At 42.4% G+C, this 23,583-nt stretch overlaps 1 protein-coding gene across 1 annotated transcript in view; it reads right to left on the minus strand.

Annotated features, from left to right (window-relative positions):
• The window catches only part of LOC147668745 (protein cornichon homolog 2), a 624,799-nt gene extending 614,424 nt beyond the window's left edge, over positions 1–10,375 (minus strand). Inside the window, exon 1 of the mRNA XM_086948463.1 lies at positions 10,306–10,375. The gene's annotated coding sequence lies outside the window, so the exon portion shown is untranslated. The remainder of the gene's footprint in view (positions 1–10,305) is intronic.
• Positions 10,376–23,583: the final 13,208 nt, after the last annotated feature.

Raw genomic sequence — 23,583 nt, forward strand, 5'->3', positions numbered from 1 at the left:
CCTTCTCCACTTCCTCCCTCACGCCCATGTAGCGTGTAGGTTGAGTGGTGTAGAGTGGTAGCAGAGCAGGGATTAGAGCCACGCTCCTACGGACGACCCCCGGCAGACCCGGACTGGACTGAACTGGACCGGACACCATCAGAGGGGGATAACCGCTTCCACACCGCCTTCAGCACACAAGAGATGCCCAGTTGGGTGGCAACGAGGGGAAAAAGAGTATCTTCCATTGTCTGAACCCATCCATGTGAAGACTGTTGGGCAACAAGGAGTAAGGAGTGGCCTCGCTCACCTAGCTCTGCTCACCTATCAGCAAAGAGGTGAGGAGGAGAGAGGAAGGCCTTGTAAAACGTCATAATTGCCCCTAGAGCCCCCGGTGGCGGAAAGTGCCTTCCACTACCACTACCACTTTATACAGACGGGCTACTTACAATCTACTGTTAGTTTGCCACCCTCACTGGCGTAAGCAATCACTGGACAGCGCGCAGTGGGGCTGCTGATAGGGAGTGTGCAAGCTCCGAGCTCCAACTCGCTAATTTGTAAGTAATACCCTGCGGGAGCTTCATGGAGGGGCAAGTCACTATGCCACTTAGGAAACTTCCCCGGAGAAAGGGTACTTCCCTTCGAATCGTTTCCCCTGGGGATGCTCTACAACAGTAGCCGGCAACCCAAGATAAAGTGTCATACCCAGGTGGCCAACTGTCACAAGCACGGATTAGTGAGTTTTTCAGTAAACCTGCTCCTCAAACTGGCTCTGCCCCTACTCCGACACCACAGTGTGATATGGAAACCCAGGACCATGATAAGCTCTCTTCTCCCAGCCCTGGTTATATCAAAAGATCACTTTCTGAGAGTCCTCGCTTATGCTCGCCCGAGGCTCACGTTCCACATGAGAATCACCAGCCGTATAGGCTTTTCCAGGATGATGTCATCACGATCCAGGACACTTTCATTGACCCATTAAGAGTTCATCCCACTGGCGCTGGAAACCTTTCGGCATCAGACCCTGGCTCAGACTCTACAAAAACTATTGTAACAACTAATGTAACCAAATTACAAGTTCAAGCCCAAGTTCATGGCAACATCCTACCCGCTCCTTTAAACCTTCAAGAAAGCTGCAAAGACCCGGCAGCAACGCATTACGATGCAGTCCGGGTGCACATCAAATTGAGTCCAGTGACTCCTCATCTCGAAGGAAGAGCCCAAAGTATGAAAGGCCCCTGTCATCTAAAAACCTATCCGATCGATTTTTGGCATCCCTAGAAGCCCGAATCGAGGACTTCCTAGCCCACACACCGGGCTTCAACCCTCACTACAACTCCTTCAGCACTGTGCTAGAAGACAAGAACCCACCTGTGTCTACCCCCTCAGGATCTATAAGTCCTATCTCAGTCTCGTTGACGTCCCTTCACGTAAAGCAAGACTCAATTGCAAGAGCTTTGTTATGGCAATCTCAGAAAATGGAACTACAGATTGACTTAATTCAAACTTTGGCTTCAGCACTGTCTGACCTGGGCTCCAGGCTATGCTCTCTCGAAAGATCTGTAGGGCCTCCCGATAGTTCGAACTCTTGTTCCTGCTGTCAATTAATCAACAAACTCTCATCCCTTCCAGAAATTCTGGGCGCGCTTTTGGACAGCGCGAAGTTCAACACCAATAGAAACGGGAAACCTAAATCCACTCAAGAGACTCAACCGTTTTTTCCTCTGAAGAGTCCTTCTATACTGCAACATTGGATGGCCCATCATCAGCGAGAAGAAATATCTCCCCTTCCTTGGAATTAGACCTCAAAAACTTTGCCTTGCTTGTCATTGGCGACCAGCCCAAGCAATCCCAAAGCTGGCTCGGAGTACACTAACATCAGCAGTCTAATGCCTATACCATCAGCGATTACGCAGTCTGATCTCACTGACACAGCCCATTTAAACATGGCCTACTTGCCATCTAATCTTCCCACGAAACCTCCACTGTCTAGGAGGGAGAGAAAGAAACTTAAAAAACAATTAAAAAAACAACGTTTTGCGAAAAGGAGAGCGGGGCACGACGGGTCAGGGGCATCTAGTATGCCAGCTTCTGAAGCGAGGGGGCTCTCCTATTTCCCCATTTTTAACCAGGCCTCAAAACCTAAAACGAAAACCCCGGAGACAAGAATGATTCTCATGGACAATAATGACGCCACTGATAATCTCCAGCCATTAGCACAGGAAGTGCCCAAGGGAACGCCCCCGGCATCCGGTATCACTGAACTATAATCTACAATCGCGATGCATGAATCTTTGCCAAAAAAAACTAAAGGCACAGCCTCTCAAGACCAAAGCCTGGGCAGTCAAGACAACATAGCACAGCCCCAAAGGGAAGTCCCAAACACATGGAACAGCTCAAACAAAGGCCCTGAAAATGAAAAAAAAAAACAACGTAGACTTCCAAATTACAACAGAAGGTGTACCGACGGGCCATTCTCTGTGTCACTCGTCAGGTGACCCAACCAAAACTCTTTGGGATCACCCTATACAAATGCAGAGGCCTTCTCAGTTCCAATTGATACACGTCTCGGGAGGGCAAAGCCAACCGGTGGGGAACAATCATCCATCTGAAGTTCGACCCCAACATCTTAAGGCCCCCGCACCTCTACTTGAAACAGCTGGGAGATAGAAACACCAAAGTCCGGAAAAAGATGCAGAACTTGTTTGTTTCCTCACTATGTACACTGCACCATCAGGATTCAAGCAAGCCGGGCCGAAGAAGGCTGAAATGCCAGAAACCGGTCCCCGGTAGCTTGTCTCCTTTCTGGTGAAGAATTGGCTTGGTAGTTTAGTCTGCCCTGTTCCCATGATGCACTGGGCCAGAGACAGACTGATTTGCATATAGCCAGGTTCTGAGCTGGGATGGTGCAGTGAGATAAATAACGGTGATGGATCAAGCCCTGATCTTTGGACTGGGTAAGAGTGGTCTGCTTAATTCAGACACTCTGTTCATCACCACCGCCTTTTCTGAATCGTTTTTGGCCACTATAGGTGTGGCAGGGTATACTCAGACATGAGTCCCTTTCTCACTGCACCATCAGGATTCAAGCAAGCCGGGCCGAAGAAGGCTGAAATGCCAGAAACCGGTCCCCGGTAGCTTGTTTCCTTTCTGGTGAAGAATTGGCTTGGTAGTTTAGTCTGCCCTGTTCCCATGATGCACTGGGCCAGGGACAGACTGATTTGCATATAGCCAGGTTCTGAGCTGGGATTGTGCAGTGAGATAAATAACGGTGATGGATCAAGCCCTGATCTTTGGACTGGGTAAGAGTGGTCTGCTTATTTCAGACACTCTGTTTATCACCACCCCCTTTTCTGAATCGTAAGGGAACGCCCCCGGCATCCGGTATCACTGAACTATACTCTACAATCGCGATGCATGAATCTTTGCCAAAAAAAACTAAAGGCACAGCCTCTCAAGACCAAAGCCTGGGCAGTCAAGACAACATAGCACAGCCCCAAAGGGAAGTCCCAAACACATGGAACAGCGCAAACAAAGGCCCTGAAAATGCAAAAAAAAACCAACGTAGACTTCCAAATTACAACAGAAGGTGTACCGACGGGCCCTTCTCTGTGTCACTCGTCAGGTGACCCAACCAAAACTCTTTGGGATCACCCTATACAAATGCAGAGGCCTTCTCAGTTCCAATTGATACACGTCTCGGGAGGGCAAAGCCAACCGGTGGGGAACAATCATCCATCTGAAGTTCGACCCCAAAATCTTAAGGCCCCCGCACCTCTACTTGAAACAGCTGGGAGATAGAAACACCAAAGTCCGGAAAAAGATGCAGAACTTGTTTTTTTTCCTCACTATGTACACAAGGGCCCGCATGACATCCTCAATAGAAACAACCTCATCCGCTTATTCAACCACGTTCCGGCGCTTTCTGGGGTCACTTCTTCAGATCTTACATCGGTCAAATTTGCCTCAATACCAGGCAAAAAGGGGTTCAGAAGCAACTGTTACAACGTGGTCTCGAGAATCCCTAAGGGATGCAATCCTTGGGGAAGCCAGCCTTTTTTAAAACTGGGGCATAGAACTGTGGGTTCCTCTACAACAAAAATATCCCCACGTTCTTCTTCAGGATAACCTAGTGAGGCCGTACATCAGCGTACTGAAGGGGACTCGGGGTGCAACCCATGTTTGGCTTCCAGATGCTTCGAAAGCGGATAACCTCATAAACATCTCATGTAATAACAATCAACGTCTGGTGAGCTGTAAATCCAGTTGCCCTGTTTCTCACACTACTCACAGCCGCTATGGGTACTCCGATCGAGAGCCTTCAACCGCATGCTCCCAGCAGCACTCCTCCTAATGGGGAAGCTAAATGGTCAGACTCCAAACTGACCATTTCTTCTTGGAATGTGGCTGGGTTAAAGTCAACCTTCTCATCCAAATCAGCTGTGGAATTTTTGAATAAAAGTGACATCATTTGTTTTCAAGAGACTTGGTCTCTATCTCCATCGCCTCTCCACGGCTATTGCGAACTTTTTCAATCAGCCTCCCAGCCCAATTCCTATGGAAGACCTTCTGGGGGGCTCTCCATTTTCATCAAACACAGGTGCAAGATCGCAGCTACTCCCATAACTTAACGGCAGGGCAGACTGTATTTATTACCGGCCTTTCAACCTTAATCAGGGCCTTTTCCTTGCTCTTAATTAACTGTTACCACAACATAGCTAAAACTTCAAAATCAATGGCAACAGCCTTATTGGTCAAACATCTGGAAGAACTTTTATTGGAATTCGCCTCTGCAGAAGTACTGTTACTAGGGGATTTCAACATCAGAGACCTGGTTCCCAACACCCATTCAGTCACCAAAACTAAAGAGCAAGAAGCCATGACTACTTTTTTAACCAATTACAACTTAAGTTCTGCAAAGCAAATCACATTGGAACAGAATCCTGGTGCTCATCTGCCGCCAACATTTAAGAATCTTTCGACCATTGACTATATTTTTTTTATCACCATCTCTGGTGAATGAATTAATCATGATGGAAACCCCCACTCATACCGAGAGCGACCATAATCCTTTAACTGTAACAATGGACCTGCAAGTGCCTGTCGCTGCCGAAATAACTGAAGTGGGCCACTCAATGCAGGTCGAACTCCACACTCTAGTCAGACGAATTAAATTGGACGCCACGGGTTCTGATAAGGTGGGCTCCTGGCTTATGGGAGCAACTCCAAACTCCACGCACAATGCCCCCACAAACTTCCATCACTGGTAGGACAACACCATTGTCAAACTACGAGACCTCATAACAGGCCCTGAAGCTCACCGCAGACCCCACGGGCCCGCCCGAAGCAGACTTTTGACCCGGTGTTAGCCATCCAAAGAAGAGACCTAAGGAGGGCTGTGCGCCTGCACAAATCGAAAGGCACTGCGCACTCTGCTAAGAATATGGCCTCACTGCGCAAAGCCTTTAAAAAATCATCATGGTAAGCTAAGAGACAAAAAGAACAGAATGAGTGGCAAAAAATATTTGCCCTGTTAAAGGGAAAAAACCTGTCCCAGTTTTGGAACCATATAAACAAGCTTCGTTCCTCCAATAAGAACAGAGGGAATGCGGTCCGTGAAGAAGATTGGGCCCAGCATGTGATTCAACAATACTGCTGTGACACACTGGACCCTGTGGTGAGCGAATTTAGAGACTGTGCCGATACTACGCAGATAGAAATCCATGAGCTGACTACTCCCGCCGAGGTCTCCAAGTATTTTAAAGCCATGAAAAACGATGGTGCTCCCGGGCCCTACGGCCTTCCATCTGTGGTATTCAAATGTGCGCTGGAAGAGTGGGCCAAGCTTTTGGTCCCCTTATACAACAATGCGTTTATTACCTATCGGTTACCAGACTCATGGACAGGCTCGATCTTATGCCCAATATTTAAGAAAGGAGATCCCTCTCTTCCAGCTAATTATCGACTCATTGCCCTATTAGATCTTGAGGCCAAGGTATATTCCTGGTGTCTTCTCATGTCGCTAGAAAAATGGGTAGCAGAAAACAACATTCTACCATATTTTCAAACTGGGTTTCGATATTCGGCCATTACAATAGACAACATCACCACTCTAGCTATCCTGAGTTAACTAGCAGCACAAAAAAATCATCTACCACTTTATTGCTGCTTTATAGACTACAACACTGCCTTTGATAAAGTGTCTCGTAACACCTTATGGAGGAAATTAGACAAGTGGGGGATCCCTCAGAGTCTGTTAGGAGCCCTTATCTCCTTGCATAAGAACACATGAGTGCGAGTTAGAACTGTCCCAAAGACAGTCTATGCAAAAATTCCAACCTCAGACGGTCTAAAGCAAGGTTGCGTTCTCGCCCCCCTCCTGTTCAACCTTTACAACGCTGACCTGGGAACATTCCTGGAGAAAAGCAATCTCCTTCCGCCAAAACTGGGCCTTGAAAAAATGAACCTGCACATTTTGCAATATGCCGACGATATTGTTATAATGGACCAGGCAAAATCTGGCCTTCAACGAGCTTTAAGCACGCTCCACAACTATAATATTGCTAACGGCCAAAAAATCAACCAGGAAGAGACAAAGGTTTTGATATTCGTCTGTTGCAAGAACAAGAAAAATTTAAGGTGGAACATTGGGCCCGCAAAGATCAAAACAACATCAAAATATAATTACCTGGGAGTCTGGTTTAGCAAGTCCTCTTGACCATCAGCTCACCTAGCCGCCTTGAAAAAGAGAGCTGGAGCAATAACATACTCTCTGATCTGACTTAACCAGTCCCTGAGTAGTCCTTCTGCAGAACCCATTCTGAAGGTGATTAAAGCCACTCTTCTCCCGCCTTAAACTATGGGCATCAGGCCTTCACTGGCGCATGCTCTGCCAGTCTCGACCACGCCCAAGTTTCCATTTATAAAAAAATCTTCTCAATTTCATCCACAGGGCAAGACTACGATTGGAGCTGGGCCTTCAAAGACAATCTATTTTTTGTGAGGCTGATACCCTAAAATACTTTATAAGAACACTAAAAGCCGCAGACAACACCCTAAAAGCCCGGTTAAAAGAAACTCTTGCCAGCCCTGGGAATCCAAGGAATCATCAAATCATAAAAGCCATAAAATCGCTAGACATTGATAACTCATTACTAACCCAGACACTATTCCATACACAGTCTGGAAGAAGGTTATCAATAAGCAGGTCAGAAAAATTTCCCACTGGACGAACTCCCAGGCTCTTAAAACATCAACTGTCTTACTTCCCCTGAATATCTCATACCGCCCTGGAGTACCTCAATCTTACCTCCTGGAAAATCTGAACGCAGTGGCTCGGAAGAACATAATGTTCATGCGTCTCCTAGGTCTGCGCTCCACTGCCTTCAACCGATGGGCTCCAACAAGTGAGGAGGGGGCCTGCAGACTGTGCAACTACAGGTCCGAATCATGGTTGCATCTTCTGTGCTGTTGTCCCACCCTTGACGCTCCCAGAAGACTTCTTTTAAAACCCTTATATTTAAAATGGGGCATCAGGACATGTTGGGAGGCATCGGCCCTTTGCTTTACTTCCTTAGACACTCAAGTGCTTGTAAGGACTGGAAAATATGTGAGACTCCTGGACAATCTTTTTTTACCCTCCTTGGCCCCTGCTCTTCCAGTTACTCCCCCCCAAAAACTTATTGCAGACTTTATCCGACCCCTGGCCTAGTATTCCTGTACTAATTTATTTTATTTTAGGCTTTGGAATCCTGTTATGTGATTACAATGGTAACTACAAGATTGCGTTTTTAGTTATATGTATAGGAACTTAAACCTTGATGATTTTCTTAGTTTTTGCTTTTAACGTGATAATTGTGCTATGTTGACACTCTATAGCAATGATTTTAATTAACTGTGCTAATTTAATAAAACCTTCAACCTTCAAACCTAGTACTTACGCAACATGATGTTTGATGTTATGTTATAAGTGAGGTGGGTTACCATTTTGTAAAAATGCTAATATAGCATACATTTTGATGTTTTACTGTTACGAGAACTTACACAAGCGTGTTTGTTTCCATTTGACGAAAATAGATGGTGAGCACGGTAATTTAATTTTGTGATCACAAATGTGAATGAATACTCTGTAAGTAAGGTCAGTACTGGCACCTATTAATTTCCTAATTTTGATGGTGGAAGCAATAGAGGATGTCATAACAACAAAGAGTGTCTGAGGGTCAAAGAGAAAGAGTGGTTCAGGCGTGTATACAAATATGTGGCACAACTAGAGATGACAAAGAAAAAGTGGTAGTGCAAATGTGTACCACAAAACGTGTAACAAAAAAAAACTACATTCCATGAGTTTAGGAAAAAGTACCCATCAGTTCCTGCTCGGTACCGCCCTAGTCATCATTTGGGCTCTCCCTAACCCAGGAGAGTGACGTCCGTCACCAGATGTTAATGTGACAGACAAATAACACAAATGTGTATTTTTTTGGGGAGGTGATACCGGAAATAATATTAGTGAACAGGGGTAGCTCAATTGTAGTGCAAGAAGATCTGGTGAACAATAGTGAAATAATATAAAATTGGATAGAAGTGAGTAGAAGATATCTAATTTTAATGGTTTCTCTCAGTTCTCCCAACGTTAAAAACAATATAGTGCTGCAACAGATTTAACTAAATATCTGTTTGCAGAAGGGGTCAATGTTTCAGCATATGTGACAAAAGGATCCGCCACTGCTTTCATCAGGACCAGTATATAAAAGCTACTGCAATAATAGTGGAAATTATATCACCGGTATGCTTCAAGTCATACTCAGTATTCTCCAATACACTGAAGAAAACGTTGCGCCCGAAACAGGAAACACAGAGAACCACAGGAAAAGGAAAGAGACAAACATTACTACGTTGTCAAACCACATAAAACATTTAGTACCATATGCCATATGAGTATGGTTTAATATCCCATTACCCACATCCATAGATTCGCTTACCTATTTGGTAGGAGAAAAATATATCACCCCACCTGGCTGCAGCTCAGGCGAGTGATGCATTTTTCTCCTACCAAATAGGTGGTTGAGCAGCAGGTGTTTGACTAGCAGGTGTTTGACTGAGGACACCCGTGACCTCTAGTTCGAGAAGGTCAGGCTGGCAGGTAGGATGGGGTTTGGTGCTTTTTATGGGATTCAAGGGGCAGTGGTTTAAATATGTAGAATAAGAGAGGAGCGTGCATAGGATCAGAGGCATTTATGGTTCTGACGGTGTGTGGCTCTGAAGAAGGGAAAGAAACACTGGTCCTGTCACACATGGGGAAGCAGCACACTCATTGGTTCTAGGTGTGGTGTCTGCCACTTCTTTGAGTACACTGGGGGGGGGGTTTCATCTGCCACAGTAAAAGAGGCTAGCAAAACAGGCGGCCATAACAGACCGGACAATGGCATGACGAAGTTGAGGGAAATTAGATTGCCTTATACGAACGCAGCATCTCCTTCGGGTGCACACTGATGCGAAACACTAAGGGTGTGCAAGGCAAAATCAGTATGTTGACAGTTTTAGGCCATGACATAGAGAGGCAGAGGTAGGAAAGACCGCAAGGTTTCAGAGACGGAATTATCAAGGAGACCCTTCATGCTCACCTCTGTGACCAGAGGCTGCAGCTTCTGCTATGAGTGCCCTCATGTTCATGCAAGCCTAAAATGCAACACTGGCCCTTCCACGTTCATTAAGCTCCATATTTCAATTCAAAGTACATTTGCACTTAAAGTTTATCCAGTTTTCACCAGTGTGACTAACGCTACATTTGGTAGTCAGTGCCTTCAACATTCCTAGTGAAAGAGAGCTCAAACCACCTGGAATATAGTATTTACATTCTAGTGAGTTGTTTTCAATATCTGGAATTGTATTTCAAAATTCATCATTTACCACCCCTGTTCCTCAGAAATTGTCACGAAAGAACTATAAAAAATTTCGAACATGAAGAGTTAAAGAAACCAAAAAAGCAATGCCTGTTCAGCAATCTCTTCAAATTGTACCATTCTTTTCAAAAGTTTTTAGTTGGAAGCCCTTCTTTGTGCCGCTTTTATGGGGTTGGGGTTGGAACTGGGGGCCATCGTACCCCCCCCCCCCTCGTGTTATGCTCCTCTCCATGGGCTTGGTGTAAGCTCCCCACATGCCGCTTGTCCCATAAAAGGAAAGGCCATTCTAGTTTGTCGGAGAATGTAGTGTCTAGCTTCCTGACGTGTGACTGACTCGCCTCATGACGCAGACCCCTTCATTTAAGACATCAACCAGTGATAGAAACTCCCTGCCCCCTCCCCCACATCGACATTGGGGTACACTCACCGCTCTTGCTGGGTTTCCCTGGTCTATCGGGCTCTTGAAGTCAGTCCTGAGCTCATCGAAGGCGATTATCTGTGGGCAGAATAAGAAAGAGGGGATCAGAGAGAGCGAGAGTGAGAGGGGTGTGACCGCCCCACCCCAGTGACAACATACTTCCATTTTGAATCGGAGTCTGTCACTATCGCACAAGAATGAAGAGACTTTTAATGCATCACATTGAGGAGATTACATTATCATGTTCTCAGAGAATGTGATATGAAAACACCAAATCCTGCCTCCACAAAATACAGGACACCCCCTCATTGATCTCTGATTGGTGATATCATGATATGTATTCCTGCATGGATTTGAAGGTGTCAGAAAGAGGCTACAACGTCATCGCTGTAAGAAAGAAAGTCAGTTTATAAAGGAGTAAGCCACGACCCCACCTAACCAGCCAGTTTCTGAAATCGTGGAACTCGAACAATATTTAGAGAGAAGCGCATTAAATAATGTTACCCTTGAAACAGAGATTTAGGAACAACAAAAACGTTTATGACTTTATCAAGGAAAACTGACTGTCCTGACACCCTTCATCTTCCTTCAGAGACATATGAAAACATGACATGTTTTAGAGTGATGACTTTGTTGTTTCTCTACATAATGTCTGTGTACAACGAGACATTAGCACCTTTATCTGTCTTCCTCGTCCAGACCGTACCTAGGTTATGTGAGTCCTTACCCTGATACAGACAAACCACTCTTCCTTAACAAGGAAGGACGTTATTTGCTTTATCCACTTTAAGGATGTAGCATTTCCCGCCTTTCAAAAAGAACAATTGATGGACAGCATGCAGAACAATGTCTTACATTCACCCCAGAACAGAGATCGGGCCTCCATCGTTTTCTTGCTTCCCACACCATTCCAGTTTGAACCCAGCCATATGCAAATCAGTCCTGACCCTGTGTCACATGGAACAGTCCAGCGCAAACTGCCAGGCCAGGTCCTCTCTGGACTGGAAACAAGCATCCAAGGACCTTCCTGCCTTTCTACAGCCATAAGATTCTAACAACCCATTTATCAGATGTCAATTGCCAACATCAACCAGGAATGAGAAGATGCAGCACTGGGTCCAGACAGACACCAACACAGAAAGCAAAATGAACGGATGCAAGGCAGGCTGTCGGGCATTATTAACAGAGCCTATGATCAGGAAGACTAGGGCTTGGAGTATTGAAGATTGTCGGTAAGTAATCAGGAGAATACGGCCAATTTCTGTCCACAGTAATTAAGGATGTTATCAAAAGGAGCTAAACCCTAGTGAGACCGAGGCATACTGATGTAACTAACAACCCACCTCAAAGAGGTGTCTAATTAAAGAGATTGGTAATCATTTAGATGGTATATCAAATACACTAAACATACGCTTGATATACAGGAGCAAGGAGCTAAGTATGAGTATTATTTCATTCAGGAATACCTTGGTCAGAAAAAGAAACACAATCATGAAAACGGATCCAGTAGGTGCTCAGTACAACAGTGGACAGACAGCACAGGTGATTGTGAACAAATGCTGTAAAAAAAGTGCTCAAAATTATGGTTATAGACTGCATTGATTTAGAGGAAAAACACTCATTGTCCAGTCATATTACTGTTTGCGTTCCGCAACAAAACAAATCTACAAGTGTCTTTGTATTTGATATCTTCAACAGCGCTTTGACCCAGCTATGAAATAAAGGCGGTTATCAGAACGGGAATGAAATGAGTCTGAGCAGTGAAGTCATTTCCGTGGGGTTTCAATTGTTAAATGGTACTTATCTGAAAGACTCAATCAGAAGGGACATTTTTGAGAATGATTCAGCAGTAATGCATTCAAGATTCAAGGGTACCATGGAGCAACTTGCTAACCACAGGGAGCAGGCTCGGCTTCCAGCTGAGTCTGATCCTGGGCCATGCTACTCAGTCATTGCTACAAGGATCTACATGCTGTTTACCTGAAACCCTTCTGAAAGCACTTCACTACTCAGGCTTATTTCATTATAATGTGTAAGTAGCATATATGTATAGATATGTGTGTTTGTGTGTGTGTGTATATATAATATATATACGCCATCAAATTGGGAATAAATTGTTTTGCCTTACCCCGCTGAGGTTCCTGCCTTTCTTTCACAAGAGGGACTGCTTTTTTCATATATATATATATATATATATATATATATATATATTCATTCCACACAACAATCCTTCACAGGAAAGCTCGCACTCAGGATAAATTTCACCGCAGTTTATTCAAGCAAAGTAACGCGTTTCAACAGCAAAAGCTGTCTTGTTCACATATCGATGATTTGTTTGTCATTTGGACAGGTGGTGAAACAATGGCTAAGGAATTCATTAACATTCTGAACACCAATAATCAAAACATCAGATTGACGCGTCAGATTAGTGGTACTACTATAGAGTTTTTAGATCTCTGAATAACAGCCGAATAAGGGTGGGCATAAAATCCGTTTCGTGGGCGAATTTGCGGATTTTCCGCGATTTCGCGATCCGCGAATCCCGCGAAATCGCGGTAAAATCCGCGAATCAGCGGGGACGAATTTTCAGCCAAGCAAGGGTTACAGCAGCAGGTGCAAAAGTTGAACCTAATTTCTTTGTAACCTTTTACAAAAGGGTTACAAACAAATTAACTTCAACTTGGACACCTGCTGCTAATTGCTTCCTGGCACCTCGTTGCCTACTTGCAACTATTCTCTGACCCTGCTCTGACCCTTGAAGCAATTTCAGAGAATAGTTACAAGTAGGCAACGAGGCACCTGTCCAAGGAATTAAACCTCATCAGGAAGCACTTACAGATATAAAAAACAGGAAGAAGGGAGAGGATGGCAAATACACCCATTTTGAGTTGTCAGGAGGGGTTAAACTAAAAGAGACCTTTACAGCACAATTTTCATATGCATTTTGCTAAAAATAAAAAGCTGTATGTTCTGTAGGGGCAACTCAGGAATCTGGCCCTTCAGAGATCCGGCCTCTCTTTCTTTCTCTCGTTCTCTCTCTCCCTCTCTCTTTCCCTCTCTTTCTATCTATCTATCCATCTATCTATCTATCTATCTATCTATCTATCTATCTATCTATCTATCTATCTCTCTCTCCCTCTCCCATAAACGACTGCATGGGTAACTTCGCTATGCAAGCGGCTCCCGAAGACGCAAAAATCCCCGCAAACACGCAAAAAACCCCGCGAACACGCAAAAAAACAAAAATCCGCAAATTCGCACAAATCCGCGAATTTTGCGGATCGCGAATTCGCAAAATTCGCCCATGCTTACAGCCGAACAACATGTCCTGACCACTAGTCTCTACAGAAAAACTACAGCTGGTAATACTCTTCTTCACGCCCTCAGCAGCAATCCGGACACTCTCAAGTGGAGTATTCCATACGGGGAGTTGCTGAGGGCGAAAAGAAACTGTAGTTCCGTTCCTGCTTTTAATAATGAGATGGACATCATGATGTCCAGATTTAGAGAGAGGGGTTACCCTGAATGGGTACTCAATAAAGCAAAAGAAAGAGTCTTGAGTGTAGAGCGAGATTCATTATTGAATTCGAAGGATGACACTAACACTCAAGAGAAGAACCAGGATTCTGAAGGTACTTTAAGGGCAATATTCACCTTCAGCAGTAATTCGAATGAAATCTCTAAAATACTAGCTGACAAATGGGATGTACTGATTAGTGACCCCATCATCGGTCCCAGTATACCACGCAGGCCCCAAATTACCTATAGAAAAGGCAGAAGCTTAAATAGTGTATGTATACGTTGAAAGGAGAAACCAAATACTATATATGGACACTTTTCTTGCTTTACAGTTTTTTAACTGACTCCCTGGAGAACAAATAATCGTCTCTGAACAGGTGGAAGTAATTGAACCCTGTTTCACATTGAAAAGTGGTAAGAATGATAGCCTATTGGGTATTATGTATAGTGCACATTGAGTATCAAATGATAAAACATGAAATATCGTCCTTTCCATGCAGGTGTTTTTTTAACAAATATTGAATCTGAAAATCTATCAACTGCGCACGCAAGGAATCCATATTGGCCTAGCCTTTCTTGTGAGTAGTACTATGTCGTGGTTCACATGATAGCAACTTCTGTACTTTAAACTAATATAGAAGGTCCCCAACCAAAAAGAGCAATTCTTGTTCTCTATTCCTAAATAACTGGAACTGTCAAGTCCCTTATGGCTTCTCATTATAATAAATTAATTATCCTCATCTTCCGGAGTCAGTGACTCTGATGTCTCCAAAACCTGTCGGGCATGTGGGTTGTAGCCATGTTGGATCTAGGCAATGTTTTATGTTGTATTTGTAAACTGTTGTATTTATAAATCAATTACAAGAAGTGTTGGTGACAGATATTTTTCCTCTTGTTTTTCTTTGTAAATAAACTTCTTGTAGGTCCCCTGATATCTTTGAACCCACAAGAGAAAAAAAGGTCCTGAGGAAGGTGGTTATCCACCGAAACGCGCGTCGACCAATCATGTGCGGGGGTCCTAAGTCTTTCTGAGACCCTAAAAACCTGACAACCTGTGAACTTGTCAGTTTATATGTAGTTTTCTTCCCTTTTTTCCCCTTTTGGTAGTGTAAGTGTGGTATGCATGTGTGTTTGTTTGTGAATTGAGTTGTGTCCTTGAATATCAGGTGGCCTTCTTAAAAATTAACTAATTTCTTCAGTGTATAAATAATTCCTTTTTGTATTTTTGGTGTGTTATGAATAATGTGTGTTTTAAAAAAAACCAAAAAAATTTTCTTGAGTCTGTAAAAATGTATTTATGATGAATTATGTAATTTGTATTTGAGAAATTGAAATGAAAAAAAACCTAAGTAAATGAAAATAAAAACTATGACAAAATAAACATGTTTATATAAGTCTGTCACCTTTCTCAGAATTATCTGATGTATACTGTCCACAGATATATATGACCTTTGAAGGAACACTTTCTAGAACAAATTTCTCTTTTCCCCTCTGTTCCTTGGTCGCAAATTATTTTTTTGAGGGGGTCCCATTCTTCATGCTGTAGCATTCGCGGTTTTTTAACCGTGGGATTTTCTTCTTTGTTAATAGAAGTAACTTTCATTAGTAATTTTATGTTGTGTTTTGTTGTCGATGTGTAAGATTTTACATTGTTTGGTTAACCACTGGCTTCCCTCACATGCCCGCCAAATTAGCCCTTTTTTGATGATAGGGGTTGTCTCACCTTGAGACATTTGATTGGCATTCCCCTAACTTAATAAGAACTACCTTTTCTTCCCTCCGTCTATAGAACTGTTCTGTAAAACAACCTCCATTGATTGATTTCAGGGTAATTGATTTCAGGGTAACTCATAAGGAGATTGTAATATTGTATCTGTTTAAACAGAAATAGATCTCTGTAAAGTATCTCATAATGGATAATTTCCAAACCTTTGGATTTTCTGATGATGACTTTAATGCTCTGATGGGTAAGGTTACGGGGGACAATGTACCTGCCCCCTCGCACCAATTAGGTAATAGCGATTGGCAAAATCTCCTTAACATGCGGAAAAAACTAAAACGGATAGAATCGCATGCATTTTATATGTTTGAGTACCTTAAGGCAGGAGTGATCCCCACAGGATTGAGAGTACGGAATGCCCCAGCTCTGTTTGTCGACATCAGAAAGTTCCTGGAGCGGTGGTCCCTTATTTCTAACCGCTGCTCCAGGGACTGGATGATGCTGATAATAGAAACAGCTAAAGATATAGCATCCACACTCCTACAGGAAATCAATGACTTAGAGACTAAATTAAACTCATCCACAGCGGTGGATGAGGCTAAGATTAGCCTAGAAAAAATACAAACTGAGATGAAGGACTTTGAAGCTTACATAACTAACAAAAAGACAGAGAAACTGAGAAAGGATGTTAGGTGGTTCACAAAGGAAAAGATCTATCCTTATCTTACCCCCAATTACTATCAAGAAGGAGCCCAAAGTAACTACAATTCTAGCTTTAATAGCCATCCTGGGAGGAGATACACCAACTTCTCAGACTCTGGTTCTTCGGGATCGGATGGAGATAATTATCAGGAAATGAACAATGGGCAATACAACCCCAGACCATTTAGAGGTAGATCCACCCAACGCCCATTTAATGGAAGGGGTTTTTTACCCCGGGGCCAGTACAGAGGGAGGAATGTACGATGGCAAGACCAAGCGCAAGCTCAAATGAGCCCTCAACCTCCACAACAGTATGTGAGGACACGCAATCAGCAGTACTGGTGGTAGGCAATACAAATGATCCTACTTCCATGACAGAAGAGAATCTACCCATCTATAACTTGTCCTCCATACCACTCAAACCTGAGGATATACAAATTCTAAGCAAAGGACTATCTTTTGTCCCAAGTACTTATTTGAACAAATTTAAATTACACCAAGATTTGTTTTCCTTCTTCCGGAAGGTTAGATTAAATAAATTCTTTTCAGACCGACCTCAACAGGAGGAGGATAATAATCTCTCAGGATGCAAACCTCCATCGACCTTTACCCCAACATTGGACATGGTCAGTGCTGACGTAGGTATATTCGAACAAACCGTTCTTCAAGATATTGCTAAAATTGTGAGAAACCCATACAAACCCAAAACTAATCTATCAAGCCTAGAAATCGCATCCCTTAATGATTTGAAAGTTAATCCTTCAATCATTATTAAACCTTGTGATAAAGGTGGGGGGATCACTGTATTCGATAGAGTCACCTATGATGAAAAAATGTCAGAGATGCTATCAGTGACAGACCACTATAGACCAGCTCAACAAAAAGAATTAGAAAGACTAAACAAACATATTCAAGAACTAACTTGTGTGGCACTCGCAGATGGGCTCATCTGTGATGAGGAATATGTTTTTTTGAATAAATCTTCCCCTGTGACCTCGGCTCTGTATGGCCTGCCTAAAACTCATAAATCAGAAATAAATCCACCTATGCGACCTATCATATCGACCATCGGGTCCTGTACGGAACCACTGTCCAAGTATGTGGATAGATTCCTCTGTCCCCTGACCCAGAAATATACCTCTTATATCCGAGATACTGGGGACATAATCAACAAAATAGAGGGCTTACCATTTAATTCCAACTCAGACATCCTAGTGACGCTCGACATTGAGGCATTATACACAAATATCCCTCAATGCCGAGCGTTACAGGCAGTCTCAGACCTCTTACAGAGATATCCGTCGGACCGCCCAGACATGTTTATCCTACAATGTCTGGAGGTCGTCTTATTGAACAACTTCTTTGAGTGTAATGGCCGCCTGTACAAACAGATTAAAGGGACATCAATGGGGGCTTCTTGTGCCCCTAGTGTAGCTAATACCTTTATGGGAGAATGGGAGCTTAAGAACATCTACAACGAACTGGCCCCATTCTTTGAAAACGTTTCCTATTGGAAACGTTTCATAGACGATATTTTTTTTGTCTGGAATGGCCCGGAAGATCTTTTACAATCTTTTATTCTTTGGTTGAATGCCAGTGACACGAATCTGAAATTCACAGTGAACTCCAACAAACAGAAAGTGGATTTCTTAGATATTAGCATTGAGAACACCAATGGCCAACTGTCAGTAAGCCTGTTCAGAAAAGACACAGCCAAGAATACTATTCTAAAATTTGACAGCTACCATCCCAACTGTCAAAGGGAATCTATCCCCTTCGGGGAATTCTTGCGCATTCGTCGCAACTGTACAGACATAAAATCTTTTCATAAACATGGAGATGCCCTCCAAGATAGACTTCTCAAAAGAGGATATCCCCATCGCCTTGTGCGACATGCTTATAAAAGAGCCAAATATTTTGACAGGTCAGCATTACTTCAAGGCACCAAAAGGATGAAACAAAATAGGATTACATGCGTAATCAATCACTCCACCCTTAATTTCAAAATCAGGAATATCATCAACAAAAATTGGAGAATCCTAAACTGTGATGAAAACAAGTCCCCTCTACCATTACCATTGGTAGCCTATAGAAGAAATAGAAACCTCAGGGACATGCTAGTACATACTAGACAGACCAAAAATGTCCAATCAGATAATCAGCGCTCTATCACTGGCTTACCGGTAGTCCTAGGTAATCACAGATGTGGCTCTTGCCACGCATGTAACACAGCGATCACCTCAGATACCATAACCTATAATGACAGAAAGATTAATTTACGCCATCTGACAAACTGCCGTAGCAGCAATATTGTCTACATTCTTTTTTGCAGTTGTGGCTTGGCCTATGTGGGAGAAACGGGTCGTGAATTTCGCGTCCGTTTCAGCGAACACAAGTCTGCCATTAAGACGAAAAAATTGTTGGCACCCCTAGTCCAACATTGTTTGGATAACAACCATTCTGAACAAGACATTAAATGGTCGATACTAGAGAAAGTAATCACCAAAGTAGGTCAACCTAATGAGGTGACTCGCAAGAAGCGAGAAACATTTTGGATATTCCATCTTGACACTGTGAAACATGGACTGAATGAGGAAATCTCATGGTATGTTACAAAATAAACTCATGCGCACCTCATTCATATCCAGTACTTAGCCAATGAGACCTTTTCCTGATTATTTTATATAAACCAAGTTCTCTGGCTGCTCTGGGTCTTACTAGACCCTTGGTGTTACTATGCACACATTATTACCCTGTAGTATCATGCCTAAATCACATGCCAATTGTCCTTTCAACGTGACATTCAACTTAGGCCTATAATAAGATTTCAGTGGCGGACCCAGTGGTATGTTCCTATTAATTTCCTTGATCTCTATCACACACTCTCAATGGATCATATAAACACGACTGGTCCATTTCCTTTAATTAAAAATTGTTAAAAGGATTTTTTTCTATTTAGGTTTGAATTTAGGTTCCAACGTAATAATCAGTTACTATCACAGCCATTATGTTCTTTTAGGCGAAACTGATCAATCAATGAAGGTTCGAATACTCCCTTTTTCAGAGTTTCCAGCATGGCCTTTATCACCCATTCTCAATTGACCATATAAACATTAGAACATTGGTGATGGTCTAATGTTTCATAATAGAAGAAAAAATGTCTGCAAAGCCCCCGTCTCTGCTCGATCAAAACAAACTAAAAAGAATTAGTATTTCTTCCTGTTTTCTGTTTTGCCGGATTAACAGCTCTACGTCCGTTTTTTATGTTAGTGGCACTTCGAAATGCGAGTCCATCGTTTATGTCAACTTGCACTGAACGATCGTCCTCTCGCGAGACAATGGGACGGCATTATAAACCGGATTAGAAACACTGCAAGTCGCTTTCCGCCGAGGACCGAGGAAGACCCGAATACATCCCGAGACCCCACATGTCCAGGTATGTCACTGTCTGGGACGCGGTTGTAGTTGCTAGTCCGACCGGAACCCTTGCTGCGCCTGCGATGTCAGTAACTTTATACCATTAGTAGTCCTTAGACTATCGCAAATAGACTGCCTGATCTCTACGCTTGGACTCCACTACGTATGAGTCATCAACCCTGCTACCTATCTCTAATTGTCCTACCGTAGCGTTTACACTCCCTGGGGTCTCTTTTGATAAAAAATACGGTAAAGTATCCAATGCTTAGTATGAGTCATCAACCTTGCTACCTATCTCTAATTGTCCTACCGTAGCGTTTACACTCCCTGGGGTCTCTTTTGATAAAAAATACGGTAAAGTATCCAATGCTTAGACTCCACCGCGCTGTAATTAAAAACCCTGTTATCTATCTTTGATTGTCCAATCTTAACATTTAAACTACATTGACTCTCCCTTGCAAAATTAGGAGAGACTATGAACAATTAAGTGGCTTAAATCCACCATATCGCTTCAGTCTGTACAAATGTCTCTAATTTTTCTAGCTATTAGATGGATGCAGTGTAATGAGCTGAGAAAAGCATTTTTCACCATTCCCGGTCCAGTAACTGGCAACAGATCATTAGCCATATAAAGGAATGTTTCCTGCGTCTATGCAAATAACGAGACGTAAGTCCACTTTATGACTATCCATTTGCAGAACTTGTGAGACCATAAGTGCAATAAATCTGATTAATAGTGGTTCTTGTGTGCCCTCTCTCTACCTATGTAGACCGCAACCACTGAGAACACATCTTACTGCTACATTTTATACTATTGAGGGCATCATCAGCCATTTAAAGGTATATCTCCACATATTACGCCATTTAGGCTTATTATATCTCGCTTAAATAGTGTATGTATACGTTGAAAGGAGAAACCAAATACTATATATGGACACTTTTCTTGCTTTACAGTTTTTTAACTGACTCCCTGGAGAACAAATAATCGTCTCTGAACAGGTGGAAGTAATTGAACCCTGTTTCACATTGAAAAGTGGTAAGAATGATAGCCTATTGGGTATTATGTATAGTGCACATTGAGTATCAAATGATAAAACATGAAATATCGTCCTTTCCATGCAGGTGTTTTTTTAACAAATATTGAATCTGAAAATCTATCAACTGCGCACGCAAGGAATCCATATTGGCCTAGCCTTTCTTGTGAGTAGTACTATGTCGTGGTTCACATGATAGCAACTTCTGTACTTTAAACTAATATAGAAGGTCCCCAACCAAAAAGAGCAATTCTTGTTCTCTATTCCTAAATAACTGGAACTGTCAAGTCCCTTATGGCTTCTCATTATAATAAATTAATTATCCTCATCTTCCGGAGTCAGTGACTCTGATGTCTCCAAAACCTGTCGGGCATGTGGGTTGTAGCCATGTTGGATCTAGGCAATGTTTTATGTTGTATTTGTAAACTGTTGTATTTATAAATCAATTACAAGAAGTGTTGGTGACAGATATTTTTCCTCTTGTTTTTCTTTGTAAATAAACTTCTTGTAGGTCCCCTGATATCTTTGAACCCACAAGAGAAAAAAAGGTCCTGAGGAAGGTGGTTATCCACCGAAACGCGCGTCGACCAATCATGTGCGGGGGTCCTAAGTCTTTCTGAGACCCTAAAAACCTGACAACCTGTGAACTTGTCAGTTTATATGTAGTTTTCTTCCCTTTTTTCCCCTTTTGGTAGTGTAAGTGTGGTATGCATGTGTGTTTGTTTGTGAATTGAGTTGTGTCCTTGAATATCAGGTGGCCTTCTTAAAAATTAACTAATTTCTTCAGTGTATAAATAATTCCTTTTTGTATTTTTGGTGTGTTATGAATAATGTGTGTTTTAAAAAAAACCAAAAAAAATTTTCTTGAGTCTGTAAAAATGTATTTATGATGAATTATGTAATTTGTATTTGAGAAATTGAAATGAAAAAAAACCTAAGTAAATGAAAATAAAAACTATGACAAAATAAACATGTTTATATAAGTCTGTCACCTTTCTCAGAATTATCTGATGTATACTGTCCACAGATATATATGACCTTTGAAGGAACACTTTCTAGAACAAATTTCTCTTTTCCCCTCTGTTCCTTGGTCGCAAATTATTTTTTTGAGGGGGTCCCATTCTTCATGCTGTAGCATTCGCGGTTTTTTAACCGTGGGATTTTCTTCTTTGTTAATAGAAGTAACTTTCATTAGTAATTTTATGTTGTGTTTTGTTGTCGATGTGTAAGATTTTACATTGTTTGGTTAACCACTGGCTTCCCTCACATGCCCGCCAAATTAGCCCTTTTTTGATGATAGGGGTTGTCTCACCTTGAGACATTTGATTGGCATTCCCCTAACTTAATAAGAACTACCTTTTCTTCCCTCCGTCTATAGAACTGTTCTGGAAAACAACCTCCATTGATTGATTTCAGGGTAATTGATTTCAGGGTAACTCATAAGGAGATTGTAATATTGTATCTGTTTAAACAGAAATAGATCTCTGTAAAGTATCTCATAATGGATAATTTCCAAACCTTTGGATTTTCTGATGATGACTTTAATGCTCTGATGGGTAAGGTTACGGGGGACAATGTACCTGCCCCCTCGCACCAATTAGGTAATAGCGATTGGCAAAATCTCCTTAACATGCGGAAAAAACTAAAACGGATAGAATCGCATGCATTTTATATGTTTGAGTACCTTAAGGCAGGAGTGATCCCCACAGGATTGAGAGTACGGAATGCCCCAGCTCTGTTTGTCGACATCAGAAAGTTCCTGGAGCGGTGGTCCCTTATTTCTAACCGCTGCTCCAGGGACTGGATGATGCTGATAATAGAAACAGCTAAAGATATAGCATCCACACTCCTACAGGAAATCAATGACTTAGAGACTAAATTAAACTCATCCACAGCGGTGGATGAGGCTAAGATTAGCCTAGAAAAAATACAAACTGAGATGAAGGACTTTGAAGCTTACATAACTAACAAAAAGACAGAGAAACTGAGAAAGGATGTTAGGTGGTTCACAAAGGAAAAGATCTATCCTTATCTTACCCCCAATTACTATCAAGAAGGAGCCCAAAGTAACTACAATTCTAGCTTTAATAGCCATCCTGGGAGGAGATACACCAACTTCTCAGACTCTGGTTCTTCGGGATCGGATGGAGATAATTATCAGGAAATGAACAATGGGCAATACAACCCCAGACCATTTAGAGGTAGATCCACCCAACGCCCATTTAATGGAAGGGGTTTTTTACCCCGGGGCCAGTACAGAGGGAGGAATGTACGATGGCAAGACCAAGCGCAAGCTCAAATGAGCCCTCAACCTCCACAACAGTATGTGAGGACACGCAATCAGCAGTACTGGTGGTAGGCAATACAAATGATCCTACTTCCATGACAGAAGAGAATCTACCCATCTATAACTTGTCCTCCATACCACTCAAACCTGAGGATATACAAATTCTAAGCAAAGGACTATCTTTTGTCCCAAGTACTTATTTGAACAAATTTAAATTACACCAAGATTTGTTTTCCTTCTTCCGGAAGGTTAGATTAAATAAATTCTTTTCAGACCGACCTCAACAGGAGGAGGATAATAATCTCTCAGGATGCAAACCTCCATCGACCTTTACCCCAACATTGGACATGGTCAGTGCTGACGTAGGTATATTCGAACAAACCGTTCTTCAAGATATTGCTAAAATTGTGAGAAACCCATACAAACCCAAAACTAATCTATCAAGCCTAGAAATCGCATCCCTTAATGATTTGAAAGTTAATCCTTCAATCATTATTAAACCTTGTGATAAAGGTGGGGGGATCACTGTATTCGATAGAGTCACCTATGATGAAAAAATGTCAGAGATGCTATCAGTGACAGACCACTATAGACCAGCTCAACGAAAA

The sequence above is a fragment of the Lissotriton vulgaris genome, unplaced genomic scaffold, assembly GCF_964263255.1.
Source record: "Lissotriton vulgaris unplaced genomic scaffold, aLisVul1.2 SCAFFOLD_221, whole genome shotgun sequence".
Taxonomy (NCBI): Eukaryota; Metazoa; Chordata; class Amphibia; order Caudata; family Salamandridae; genus Lissotriton; species Lissotriton vulgaris.